At 38.2% G+C, this 13,697-nt stretch overlaps 1 long non-coding RNA gene across 3 annotated transcripts in view; it reads left to right on the top strand.

Moving 5' to 3' along the window:
• Positions 1–13,697, top strand: part of LOC107975734 (uncharacterized) — a 190,155-nt gene that overhangs the window by 142,347 nt on the left and 34,111 nt on the right. For all 3 annotated transcript variants that reach the window (XR_010158809.1, XR_010158810.1, XR_010158808.1), the window contains one exon: positions 3,993–4,128. This is a non-coding gene — a long non-coding RNA (uncharacterized LOC107975734). The remainder of the gene's footprint in view (positions 1–3,992; positions 4,129–13,697) is intronic.

The raw sequence follows: 13,697 nt of genomic DNA, 5'->3' as shown, positions 1-13,697 counted from the left end.
TGTATTGATAAAAGATGCCAGCGTCCTAGTTCCAACTCTGACACCCCCTTTCAATATATAAACTTCTCGCCACACTGAAATGTTCATTATGCCATTCAGAAGTAGAGGTCTAGTGGGACAATTTGCTGTAAAGCGCCTCCGTGATTATAAAGAGAAAATCAGTCACTTATTCTGTGGGGATTGTTCATAAGACTGACAGACATGCTCAGTGTGGAGCCGGGAGTCTGCACCTGGTCAGGAAACTGCAAGATGGGACAACGGTTTCTCTGTTGCTAATAATTATGCCTTGGGTTTAATCACCAACTTCATGCCTGACAAAATGGAAGCCAAAGACTGGGGAAATGATGAAGCAATAGGTATTTAAATCATGGAACATTTTTCATTCAATTAGTATGGTGATGAGGCGCGCCGTTTGTTAGGGATTCTAGCTGATGCCGACAGTATTCAATTTAAGGTTAGTTGAAATGACGGCAGCAGAGTTGGAGAAGTGACATACAACAATGAATATGTCAGTTCCCTATAGGCTGGAGATAGACTTTTGATGGCTTGAATCATAGCTCAGAAAGGTAAAATTGAAAAAAAGAAAGTAATTTGCTGCCTGATATTCACAGTACTTTCTCTTCATTTTAGTGAAAGCAAAGAATGGGGTTAGGAAAAGACAGACAGCCTAGAGGAAGAAAACAGATGACTGTAGTCTGTAAATTCCATTTGCATATCATTAATCAATTTAGGCAGCTGGATGGTCTGGGCCTATTACTTAGAATACTATGTTAACCCAGCCCACTTTGTACTAGTCTAATTGCTCCATGGTACAGATAATACCACAGGAAGTGATAACATCACTGCTCTGGCTTTGAAGCTGTCAACTTGACTTTTTTTTTTTTTCTTTGACAAATTTCACAATGATAATCACATCTCTCCCTGGGAGGTTGCTTCTTGATGTCATACTTTTAAATTTAAAATTGCTTATGAAATGATCTTCTCCTTTTTCCTTCTGTCCTTTCCACCATTTGCAAAACCCTATCCATTCCGAGAATCACTAATCTTCATTAATTGCACAAACAGCATGTGAAATCTCTGCCAGGAGGTCTACTTTGATGCCCACCCTGCCATGAATATTAATGTATAGGCTTTTCCCAATGACTCAGGAAAAACTCAAGAGGCAGGGTCTATTGAGACACCATGTTTATTGCCACAAAGTGGCAATAGAAAAAAATTAATTAAATGAACAATTGGGAGTTCAGCTATTCAGTTCATTATCTCAAAGTGAAAGAGATGATAAAGACAGGATTAACTCTAGCTGGATGGGGATAAAAGGACCAACTTCAGTCACCTCTTAGTTAGCCACAAATGTGTAATCCATGCTGTGGAGTTTTCTGGGGTAAAATTTTAAATGCAAGTGTTTCTCCTTAGCTAAGGGTACGTAGATATCCTCTCCTATTATGTATCTATTGGTGTGTGCTCTGAGAATACTAAGGAGTAATTTTAGTATTAGCCCAAGTACTTGATGACTGTGTATTATATATGCCTCTGTTCTCATTCCTATGCCTGCTGGATGGGATGCACAAGGAGCTGGCTTTGAGGACGGAAGTCCTGCCATACCTAGCCATGTGATCTTGGGCAACCATCTGTGGGCTTCAGTTTTCTCGTGGGTAAAATTATTAAATAAAAAGGTGAATCACTAAAGTTTCTTCTGTTCTTATATTGCATGATTTTAACCTTTTAAGTCAACGTGTATTGAACTACTGATGGGCCAGATACTGTACCATGTGCCTCCCAGGCATTCTCTCATTTGCTCCTCCCAGCAGCCCTCAGAAGCAGATAAAATTATTCATCCCATTCACAGGTGAGGACACCGAGGCCTAGAGAGAGAAAAGTCAAGCTCTGCATCTCATGCCCAGACATATGCCTGCCATGTGCCTCCCTATAACAGGTCTTAGGTGTTACTTTTTCCCTTCCTTCTTTCTTTCTCTGCCTTTTTTCTTTAGTATTAAAATTATTGTTTTTATGGAAATACTATTTGCTAATTGCTTAAAAAATCAATAAATACATAACAGCATGAATAACAAAACAAAACTAATCTACATCATCACCATCCAGGAAAAACTTACTAATATTAGGTAAGCATTATTCCAGATACCTTGCTATACACATGTACACCCAGCTGGAGCTGGCTAGACACACAGACAAAATGGGCAATTATTTCTAGAAATAAAGTGTGTAAAATTATATTTTACTTGGTTCTAAGAATGAAAAAGAGGAAACTGAAGAAATGAGTCTCTGCAGGAGATATTATTTTCTAAAAAAGCTCTTTAGGGTTAAGAAAATAAGTTTATCAAAAACAGTTAGAGATGGACAAGGTCTCACTCTCTCACCTAGGCTGGAGTACAGTGGCACAATCAAGACTCATTACAGCCTCAACCTCCCTGGCTCAAGTGATCTCCCCATCTCAGCCTCCCGAGTAGCTGGGACTACAGGCACATGCCACCAAGCCCAGCTAATTTTTTTTTTTTTTTTTTTGTATTTTAGTGGAGACAGGGTTTAGCCACATTGCCCAGGCTGGTCTTGAACTTCTGGGCTCAAGCAATCCAGCCACCTTGGCCTCCCAAAGTGCTGGGATTACAGGTGTGAACCACTGTGTCTGGCCTATATACTTCATATTTCAATTTCAGACACCATTTACTAATTCTCTGCTATGAAAGGTGAGGAAAGTAGCCCTAATTCCCACGTTCTGACACCTTCTGATTTTCATTAGTTATATTACTTTTTTTTTACTCGATAATAATAAGATTTTTAACATTTACATTCTATGCTATACTCATAATTCTCAGGATTTGGAAGTAACTTCATAACTCCAGGATTTGTAGGTTGGGTTCTCAGTTTAAATGGATTTATTGCTCACTTGTCTTTTTATCACATAGCTTCTTCATTCCTGAATACTTTCATTCTGACTCATGTCTTAGTTGACTGGAGTCTATCAAGTGGATTTTTCAAGGAGGACTCAGAAATGCTGAAACTCTAAATTCTTCTGTGCTTGGGAATATCTGCTTGATGCTCTTATGTCTATACAAACACTTGCCTGGATTTATTATTCTTGGGTCATTTTTTTTCCCTCAGAATTTTGTAGACATTCCTACATCGTCTCCAGATATTGGGACTGTGGGGAAGTCTGAGGCCAGCACCATTTTCCCCCTATGGGTAATTTATTATTTTCCTTAGGCCTGATATCTAAAGAATTTTTCCTTTATCCTTGACTGTAATAACTTAATACCATCACGCCTCCATGTTGAATAATTTTTATCAATTTGTCCTGGGCGAAACGTGGGGATTGTTTTATTCTGCAGATCCAGTTCTTCAAGGCAGGGTAAGAGTATGCTTCCATATGATTTGGAGGATAATAGATAGGTTCCCCCCATATGAAAGTGCCCTCCCATAACCTTCTTACTAGTAAACCACTCTGTCTAAAACTATATCTTGTTCACTGTCATTTCCCTAGTGCTTGGCAGTATCTGGCACACAATGGACACGCCAAAAATATCTGGTGAAATAGAACACAGGATAAATGGAAACGAGGAGGGTTGGGGAGAGGCTAGAATGAGAAGGGGCACTGGAAGGAGGGGCGAAGATTTTACTCTGTGCATTGCTATGTCGAAGCAGTAATCCTTTAAACACTACTCGATTTTAATCCACTCAGGAAAATCACGGGTGGGGTGAACCACCGTTGACAAGGTGTTGTGCCTACCCCTTAATGTGGGGGGTGATGGTAAAAAAGTTTAAACCCACTGGTTGGGCTAAGAAGCACTTGAACCCTTTCATCTTGGACACTGGTCTCCCAACTGCACTCCTGCTTGAGTGAGAGTTTTCCTGATCCAATTCATCTTTCCAGCTGCCTTAACAGTAATTTTTTTTAAAGAAACAACTAAAAACAAGTATTCACAGAGACAATCTGCAGTCTTCGATTCTTGAATATTTCCCTACTGATTTTTCTTCAGGAAGAAGCAAAGAAAGAAGTCTAAGTTCTTTGGAGTAAGATGCTCTCAAATGCCTAGGAACACTGATCTCCTAACTTGTCTTCCTGCTTTGAGTGTCCCTCTGAGGTTAAAGTTCCTGCCTCAGTCTCCAACAATGGTAAGTACAAAATCAATGTTAGTTCCTGACCGCTCCCCCTCTCTGTGTATTGGTCAATCACTATCTGATCATATTGTACTGAAATTAATTCTTGGAATGTCTGTCTTCCCCTAGACTATAAGCCTCTCTGAGCAAGATCCATGTCTTACTCATTTTTGTGTCTGCAGTTTAGTTCCTGGTTCATTGTAGGTTCTCAATAAACGTTTGTTAGAATGAGTTGATCTCTTGGATCCAGTGCCCCAGAAAGATACGTAAGTACTATTTTTATCCTTTCCCATTGTGTGTCCACCTTCTCTCCAATCCTAGATCACCAAAAGTGAAGCAGAAGTGATGCGAGTAGCAATTTGTAGTATCAAAACAACTTCTTATAGTGCACAGAAAGCCCAGCACTGTCTTGTATGGGAGACTCGTGGTTCTGCCACTATCTTGCTGGGTGACCTGAGATAACTTCTTTTCTCTCTGGGTCTGATTCCTCACAGGTCATTTCCACTGCTGCCCCCTGAGGAGTGCCACTGGAGATGATCTCACAACAAAGAGAGGGGGGAGAGGTCAGGAACTAACATCTATTTTGTAGTTACCACTGTGGTATGGTTTGCAACATGGCTCTGTAACCCTCAGGATCCCTACCAGATATTTTCATCTATTCCTTTATTCTCCTCAGGTCCCTGGCCCTCCCCTTTCCTCTGTGCTCTCAGCAGCTGACCTTGTCTTTTCCTTTACTGAGAGTAGAGGCACCTCTTACAAATACTCTGGCCTCTGCCTGGACTGACTGGGCTAAATTGTCTCCAAAGATGGCCACCAACCATTCCTCCCACCGGTCTGCATGCAGGCTGCTCCTCCCATCAGAAGATGGAGACTGCTTCCTTGCCCTTGAATCCAAGCTGGCTCATGACTTGCTTCAATGAACAGGAAATGGCAGAAGTGATGCTCTGAGGCTTCTGGGCCTAGACTTTAAGAGATGTTGCCCCTTTCCTTTTTCCCTCTTGGGATCCAGCCTTCCACATAGAGAAGTTTGGGTTGACAACTAAATGTGAGAGAGAGACAGACAGAGAGAAGAGGGAGAGTGGATTCAGCTAGACCTTAGTCATTCCAGCCATCCTAGCTGAAGCACCAGCATGTGAAAGAAGCCACCTTCTAACCTATCGGAACCCCCAATTTTACTGACCTCAGTCAACACCATGTGGAACAGAACTACCCCAGGGAGCCCAACCAACCCATACAATCATGAGAAATTAAAAACTGATGTTGTAGCCTCCTGAGTTTTAAGGTAGTTTGTTACACAAAAATACTGGAATTTTGACCCACCTTCACCTCCAATGCCAACCTAGTAAACCTGGATATATCTTTCAAAATTTGGCTCAAGTGTCAACTCTTTCATGAACCCTCTGTGTCCTTTTCTTGCTCATTCAAGCCCTATTTTCTCTTCTCCTCCCCAAAATTCCATAGTACTTTGTATTACAAACTATGTGCTTACAACCCCCAAAGTCTCTGGGCATCCAGAAGGCAGAGATTTGGCTTAATTCATTTTTGCCTCTGCCTAGCCTAACAAACACCCGGCACATTTAGATATTTAGTTATTGTTTGCTGAATGAATGGATGCATGAAGAAGAAAATTTAACAGATGATATCTACAGGCACATCTGGCTCCAAAATTGAATCATGTCATCTAGCAATGCTCAGTAAAGTTAACGTAAGCAATTTCTCATACTACACTAAAGTGGAAGGATGACAGACAGCACACTACACAGAAGAGTTGAGATGTCCAGGAGATTGTCCCTTGCTTGAACTTATTGTTTGAATCAAGACAAATTAATTAACATCCATGCATTGAGTCCAGTCTATGAAAATGTATAAGACTTAGTTGCCCCTTCAAAGAAAGAGTCACAAGCAGCCAAAATTTATTAAAGGCACTGCACTGGGCACCACTGTTTCATTTTACAGATGAGTCAAGTTAGGCCAGAAAGGCCTCAAGTCTCACAGTTGAAAGAAGGTGGAGATGGGATTCCACCACAGGCCTGTCTGACATTTAAGCAGAGCACAGTTTTGCCTAGTTCAGAACAAAACACAAAAGTGGGAGAGAGCCAGAACAACCCTTCAGTCATAGAACCAGGCAGGTGATAATGAAGGCCATGTCTTTTGGCAAACCTCATTATCGAATAACAACAAAGACCTAAACACAGCCTCAGCCATGGTCTAGCACACATCATCTTCACCCAGAGCACTGCAATGCTTTCTTAGTGTCTATGTACTCTTAGGCCTTCTTTCATTTCCATGCTACTTTCAGAATTAACTTCCCCAATACAAATATGATCCAGTTATGCCCCTACTGTAAATCCACAGAATAATGTGGCCTCCAACCACACCTGGACATTTTTTCTTGTTATCTCCAATCATTCTTAAACACAACACAGGTGATGATAGAGTTTGAATATTTGTCCCCTCCAAATCTCACGTTGAAATGTGATCCCCAAGGTTGGAGGTGGGACCCGGTAGGAGATGTTTGGATCATGGGGGTGGATCCCTCATGAATAGCTTTGTGCCCTCCCCTGTAGTGAGTTCTCACTCCATTCATTCAAGAGCTGGTTTTTTAAAAGAGGGTGGCACCCCTCCTCCTCCCTCTTGCTCCTTCTCTCACTATGTGACCCATCAGTTACCTTTGGCAAAAGCTTCCTGAGGCCCTTACCAAAAGCAGATGCTGCTGCCACGCTTCTTGTACAGCCTGCAGAACCATGAGCCAAACAAACGTCTTTTCTATATAAATTACTCAGCCTCAGGTGTTCCATTATAGTAACACAAATGAAAGGACACAATAAATGACTGGATGACCGACTGTCTCCCGCACAGGTGTGGGTTATTTTCAGGGCTCCATGCATTTGTACACGCTGTGGCCTCTTCCCATATTGCCCTTCTCTCCCTACAGACATTTAAACATCCTTTTAGGCTCGGTTCAAACCTCGCCTCCTCTGCAACACCTTCTTATTCTCCCAAGCAATATTGCCTGCTCTCTGCACCCCCACTTCGTCTGCTACTTACTTGTCACCTATGCATGTTTATGTATCTCTCCTCAAATCTGAAGGTCATTTTTGTATTTTTCTTAATCCGGCTTTCATCCTGAGCATCTAGCACAATTTCTGACACAGCCTAGACCTGTTATAAATTCTTTCTGAATGCAGAAGTACATTTTTTTCTTCACTCACATCCCTGGCTTGCTGGAAGAATACAGAATCTACAAATCTTCTTGCTTGTCTTCTCCTTACAGTGGAAAGTGTGGTGTGTTCAAGTTTTTAATAATAATCTTTCTCAAAAACTTTCAATTCTTTGGAAAGAGATGTTTAAAATCCCAAGGCCATTCCCTACTGCAAATGTCTAACACGCCGTTTGTGAAACTGGAACAAATGGATTATATCCCTTTGATTTTCTGGCATAAATTCCACCATGTGGTACAGACTTCCTGTTTCTGCCATTCGTTCTCATGACAGCTGCAGTAGGAAGCAGCCTTGTGCCTTTGGGCTTGTATAAGTTTCCATCTTTGTCTGCAAGGCGATACCTGCTCAATGTAGTTCATAGCAGGGACTTAAGAAATTTGAGGGCTTTCAGAGTCTTCCATTTTTCCCTTGCTCTGAAAGGTGCATTTGGTTAATTAAATCATAAAATTCAAAGATTTGAACACACTCAGAATTCAGTAATGAGGTACATGACATACCATGCCATTGTACAACCTGTTTCAAAAGGGATTTCTGCCTTTAAGCTTCATGGATAATTCTTGTGTCACATTACCAGCCTCAGGTAGGCACATTTAAGGATCACCAAATAAATGATGACATGAAATTAGAAATTCCTGCTACAACCTTGTGCAGCTCCACTGGCAAAGCGGGAGGACAACAGAGGATGACTCCTAACAGGGTAAAGTACCCTATGGTTATGACAGTCATACAGATTGTGCAGGGAGCAGCCAAGAGAACTTCCGAGAGTGCAGGCTCCTGGTGCCCTTCACCCCTAGCAGAGGTCGGGCACCAGGTGCAGACTGTAAATGCTCAGCATTGTAAGAGTGGAGCCTTCTTACAACATGTTTGTTTCCTCTTCAGTATCACGAGGCCTGTGCTAAGCTCTAGAGCAAGTCAAGATAGACAATCAGGATAAGTCTTCAAGTAATGAACAGATTATTAAAATTCAGAGGGTGATTCCTACTGACACCCAGGGCTTGCTTTCTATACCAAGAGAGATAAAATAATATCTTTAAATAAGTTATTATTATAATCCATTCTCTCCCAAACCAATAGGCTCATTTCTCCAGGTACTTTGTCATTAAACTATTCACAGCATTTTCATATTTACTAATATCATAGCTTACTCTGCTAATATTAAATTATTTGACAACGTAAGCCAGAGTTTACTCTGGATTAGCTCCACAGAAAATGAATGTAGAGGCCAATGAGCCAACCAAATCACTGATCCTTCAATCCAAAGGAGGAAATGTCCTATTAGCTTGACAAATACATGAATTAACATACCTAGAGTAGAGCATATTAGCTGTAAGCTGGTGGTTTGAAATCATTCATCTGGATGTGGGACAGTATTGTATACACAAAGCACAGGCTTTAGAGAAAGACTTGGACGTCAGCCCCAATATGTAACCTTGGGTAAGGGAAGGGGGTAATTAAAAGTTCTATGACTCAGTTCCCTCTTATGTAAATAAAGCACGTTCATAATAGCTACCTCCTTGGGTCATTGCAAGTATTCAATGAGGAAACTATGCAAACCACATAGTCTAGGGCCTGGCATGTCATAAGCACTTGATAAATGTCTGATTATGGTCATAGAAAGAGAGGAAATATATAGAATAAGATCTGGTTTTAAAAATCAAGATAAATAGAAAGTACAAAATAAAATGGCAGAAAAATTTCCAAATCCATCATTAATCAACAAGGAAATGAGTTTCAATTGCAGCTAAGATGGAATAGCAGGGACCAGCGGGGACCAGATTTACCAACCCATCTGAAACAACCAAAAAACTTGACAAAATAAAAGAAACAATGTTTTTTAAGACACTGGATACTGGTAATGAAAGTAATCCCCAGGAGATGGGAAACAAATGAAGAGAGCCCTAAGATTACCTCAGCTTACCACCTTCAGCCAAGCAGAGCCTGATAGATTCTTTGAATTTAGGAGAACAAGTGGGAGTCAGGGGAAATACAGGCCGCTAGAGTTTGCAGGACAGAGTACTAGAGATAAGTGAGCTGCCCAAAATGAGAATTCCAGGGATCTACACAGGGTCCTTCTTGAATATTCGGGAGAACACTGATCAGTATGTACATATAAGGAAATGACTCAAAGCTAGGGAGATAAAATTACCCTAAAGGATTACAGAGAACATTACCTATGGCTCACACTAGTCCAGGAATAGTGTCTGTTTCTACCAGCCAACTGGAAAAGCTCATAACTAACAGGGCACTGAATGTAGTATGCCGAAGGGCCAGGACCATGTCTCAGTCATGAGAAAAATCAGTCCTGAATTAAATGCTCCCTCATCTAAAAATTTTTAAAGCAAGACCAAAAAGGATCAAGCTGTTTTCAAGTAACTGAACTGCGTACAAAAACAAAGTTCAAGAATATTTATATGAATGCAAAAATATACCAGAATCCAACAAAGTAAAATTCACAATATCTGGCATCCAATCAAAAATGTTCAGATGTGTGAAGAGGCAGAAAAATATGATTTATAGTAAGAAGAAAAAATCTATCAAAATAGACCCATAACTGACAAAGATATTAGAATTAGCAATGAATTAGCAAAAAAACATTTATTATAACTGTATTCAATATGTTCAAAGTGTTTCGTAGAGACATGGAAAATACAAGAAAACCCCAAAAAGAATTTCTAGTGATGAAAACTACAATATCTGATATTTTTAAATGTGCTGGATTAGCTTAACATTAGATTAAACATTTCAAAAGAAAGATTCATGAACTTTAAGACATAGCAACAGAAATTATTCCAAATAAAACAGAGAAAAAAGATGAGTTTTTAATTTGTTTGTTCATTTTTTAAGAAACAAGAAGAGCACCAGTGATCTAAGGGACAATTTCAAGAAGCCAAATATAAGTGCAATTAGATTCCCCAATGGAGAAGAGCAAGGAGGGGAATAAAAAATATATGTTTAAAGAAATGAAAGTGGAATTTTTTCAAGTTCATAAAAACTATAAAGCCTTAGATTCAAGGCTACCAACGAACCCCAGACATAAGAAACAAAGAAAATTTCAAGGAACATCATAACAAAATTGCTCAAAACCAGAGATAAAGAGAAGTTTTACAATTAGCCAGAGGAAAAAAGACACATTAAGAACAGAGAAACAAAAATGAAGATGATATCACATTTCTCTTCGGAAACAATATAAATGAGAAGTTACTGTAGCAACATCTTGAGACTACTGACAGTACAAAACAAACAAAACAAACTCCCAACATGTCTGTACTTAGCAGGAATGTGTTTTTTAAATGAAGGCAAATAAGACTTTTTCAGACATACAAAGTCTGAAAGAATTAATCTCCAGCAGCCCTGCACTACAAGAAATGTTAAAGAAAGTCCTGTAAGCAGAAAGAAAATGATACAAGATGGATCTATGCAAAGGAATAAAGAGCATTAAAAATGGTTAATACATGGGTAAGTATGTATCTTTTATTATTTAAAATTATTTAAAAGATTATTTATTATTCAAATAAAAATAATTACAATATGTTGTGGAGTTTATGTCATGTGCAAAATAAAGTATGTAGTAACTGCACAAAAACTAGAAAGCGTGGCCGGGCACAGTGGCTCATGCCTGTAATCCCAGCACTTTGGGAGTCCGAGGTGGGTGGATCACCTGAGGTCAGGAGTTCAAGACCAGCCTGACCAACATGGAGAAACCCCGTCTCTACTAAAAATACAAAATTAACCAGGCATGATGGTGCACGCCTGTAATCCCAGCTACTCCGGAGGCTGAGGCAGGAGAATTGCTTGAACTCAGGAAGTGGAGGTTGCAGTGAGCCAAGATTGTGCCATTGCACTCCAGCCTGGGCAACAAGAGTGAAACTCCATCTAAAAAAAAAAAAACACACACACACACAGAAAAGAAAAGAGGAAAAACTAGAAAGGGTAAAACCTAATTACAGACGTATACTATTGTAGCATTCTTACACCTATATGAGGTAGTGTAATAATTTGAAGATTGACTATGATAAGCTAATGATGAACAGCATAAACCCTAAAGCGACCTAAGAGTTATAACTAATAAGCTAACAAAGCAGACAAAAAAATAATTAATAAAAGGTACTCAATCCAAAGGAAGTCATAAAGAGGATAAAGAAAACAAAGGACAAATGGGACAAATAGAAAACAAATAGCAAAGTGATAGATTTAAGTCTAACTGTATCAATATCTACATTAAATATAAATTATCAAAATACTCCAAATAAAATACACAGATTGTTGAACTAGATAACAAAGCAAGACTACTATATGCTGCCTACAAGAAATGCACTTTAAATATGAAGATACAAAATAGGTTAAAGAACACAAGGTTGGGAAAATGTGCTATACTAGTCAAAAGAAATGTGAAGTGACAAAAGAAATGTGAAGTGTCTAATATTAATATATTAGACAAGGTAGACTTCAGAGCAAAGCATATTACCAGAGACAAGGTAGGTCATTTCATCATCATAAAGAGGCTAATTCATCAAAAGAACATAACAATTCTTAACATCTATGTACCTAATAATGGACCTTCAAAATGCATGGAGTAAACTGATGGAAATACAATGAGTAACAGAAAAATCCACAGTTAAAGCTAAATAAATTTCAATACTTAATTGACATGTATAGGATGTTCCACCCCAAAACAACAAAACACACATTCTTTTCCATTGTACAATGCACATTATCAAGATATACTATAAAACAACTCTCAATAAATTTAAAAGGATTAAATTTATATGCAGTATGTTCTCTGACCAAATAAAGTTAAATTGTAACTTAATAACAACAAATACAAATCAATTACTCTTTCCAATTAAAACATAAGTATTGTCATATTTGATACATGTTGCATGCACACACACACACATATGACTATATACTGTTTGCAAGTGACAAACCTAAAACATAAAGGCTCAGAAAAGCTGAAAATCAAAAAACTGAAAGTATACATGAGGTTAAAAAGAAGATCTTATGGCTGCTTACAAAAATAATAGATACTTTGACACAAACATTATTAGTGGGATAAATAAATTCACTACATAATGAAATGATTTTTAGTTCACCAAAAAGATAACACAGTTTTAAACTTCATGCAACCAAAAAGAAAATATAGAAACATAATACCATTTACATCAATACCAAAAAATAAAATACTTAGGAATAAATCTAACAAAATATATATAATTTCTGTATGAGGATAGTTTTAAAACTCTAAGATATACAAAGATGGAGAGATATTTCATATTCATAGATTGGAAGATTCAATAATTAAGATTCAGTTATTTCCAACTTAATCTAATATGCAGTGTAATTTAAGTCAAAATCCTAACAAGTTATTTTGTGAATATTGACAAACTGATTCTAAAGATTATATGGAAAGGCAAAAGACCCAGAATAGTCAATACAATACTGAAGGAGAAGAACAAAGTTTCTCTGACTGGAGAACTGACACCACCAATTTCAAGACTTACCATAAAGCTACAACAATTAAAAGAGTGTGGTATTGGTGAAAGAATAGACAAATAGATCAATGGAACGGAAGTGAGAGTTCAGAAATAGAACCACACAAATACATGAAACTGATCTTTAACCAAGGAGTAAAGGCAATTCAATGGAGAAAGTCTTTTCAACAAACGGTGCCAGAATAACTGGATACTCATATGCTAAAAAAATTACTCTAGACACTGACCTTCCATCTTTCACAAAAGTTAATTCAAAACGGACCACAGACCTGAATTTAAAATGCAAAATTTAAAAACTTCTAAAAAATAACACAGAAAAAATCGGGTTTGGTGGTAAGTTTTTAGATACAATGCCAAAAGCAAAATCCATGAAAGAAAAAATTGTTAAGTTAGACTCCATTAAAATTAAAACTGCTCTGCAAAAGACACTGTTAAGAAAATGAAAAGATACACTGCAGGGTTGGAAAAAATATTTACCAAATACCTGTCTGATAAAGGACTTGTATCCGAAACATACACAGAACGCTTAAAACTCAACAATAAGAAAATGAACAACCCAATTTTTAAAAGGGCAAAAGATCTATACAGATACCTTATCAAAGAAGTATACACATGACAATTAGCATATGAAAAGATGCTCAAGATCATATGTCATTAGGAATTGCAAATGTAAGCGACAAGATACCATTACACACTTATTAGAACGGATAAAATTCAAAACATACTGACATGCCATATGCTGTCAAGAATGCGGAGCAACAGAAATTCTCGTTATTGCTGTGGGAATATAAAATAATAGAATCACTTTGAAAGACAGTTTCTTATAATACTAAACATAGTGTTACAATATGATCCAGTAATTATACTCCTA

Source organism: Pan troglodytes, chromosome 6, assembly GCF_028858775.2.
Source record: "Pan troglodytes isolate AG18354 chromosome 6, NHGRI_mPanTro3-v2.0_pri, whole genome shotgun sequence".
Taxonomy (NCBI): domain Eukaryota; kingdom Metazoa; phylum Chordata; class Mammalia; order Primates; family Hominidae; genus Pan; species Pan troglodytes.
The sequence above is the reverse complement of the archived record's forward strand: the minus strand, read 5'-3'. Positions and strand labels throughout refer to the sequence as shown.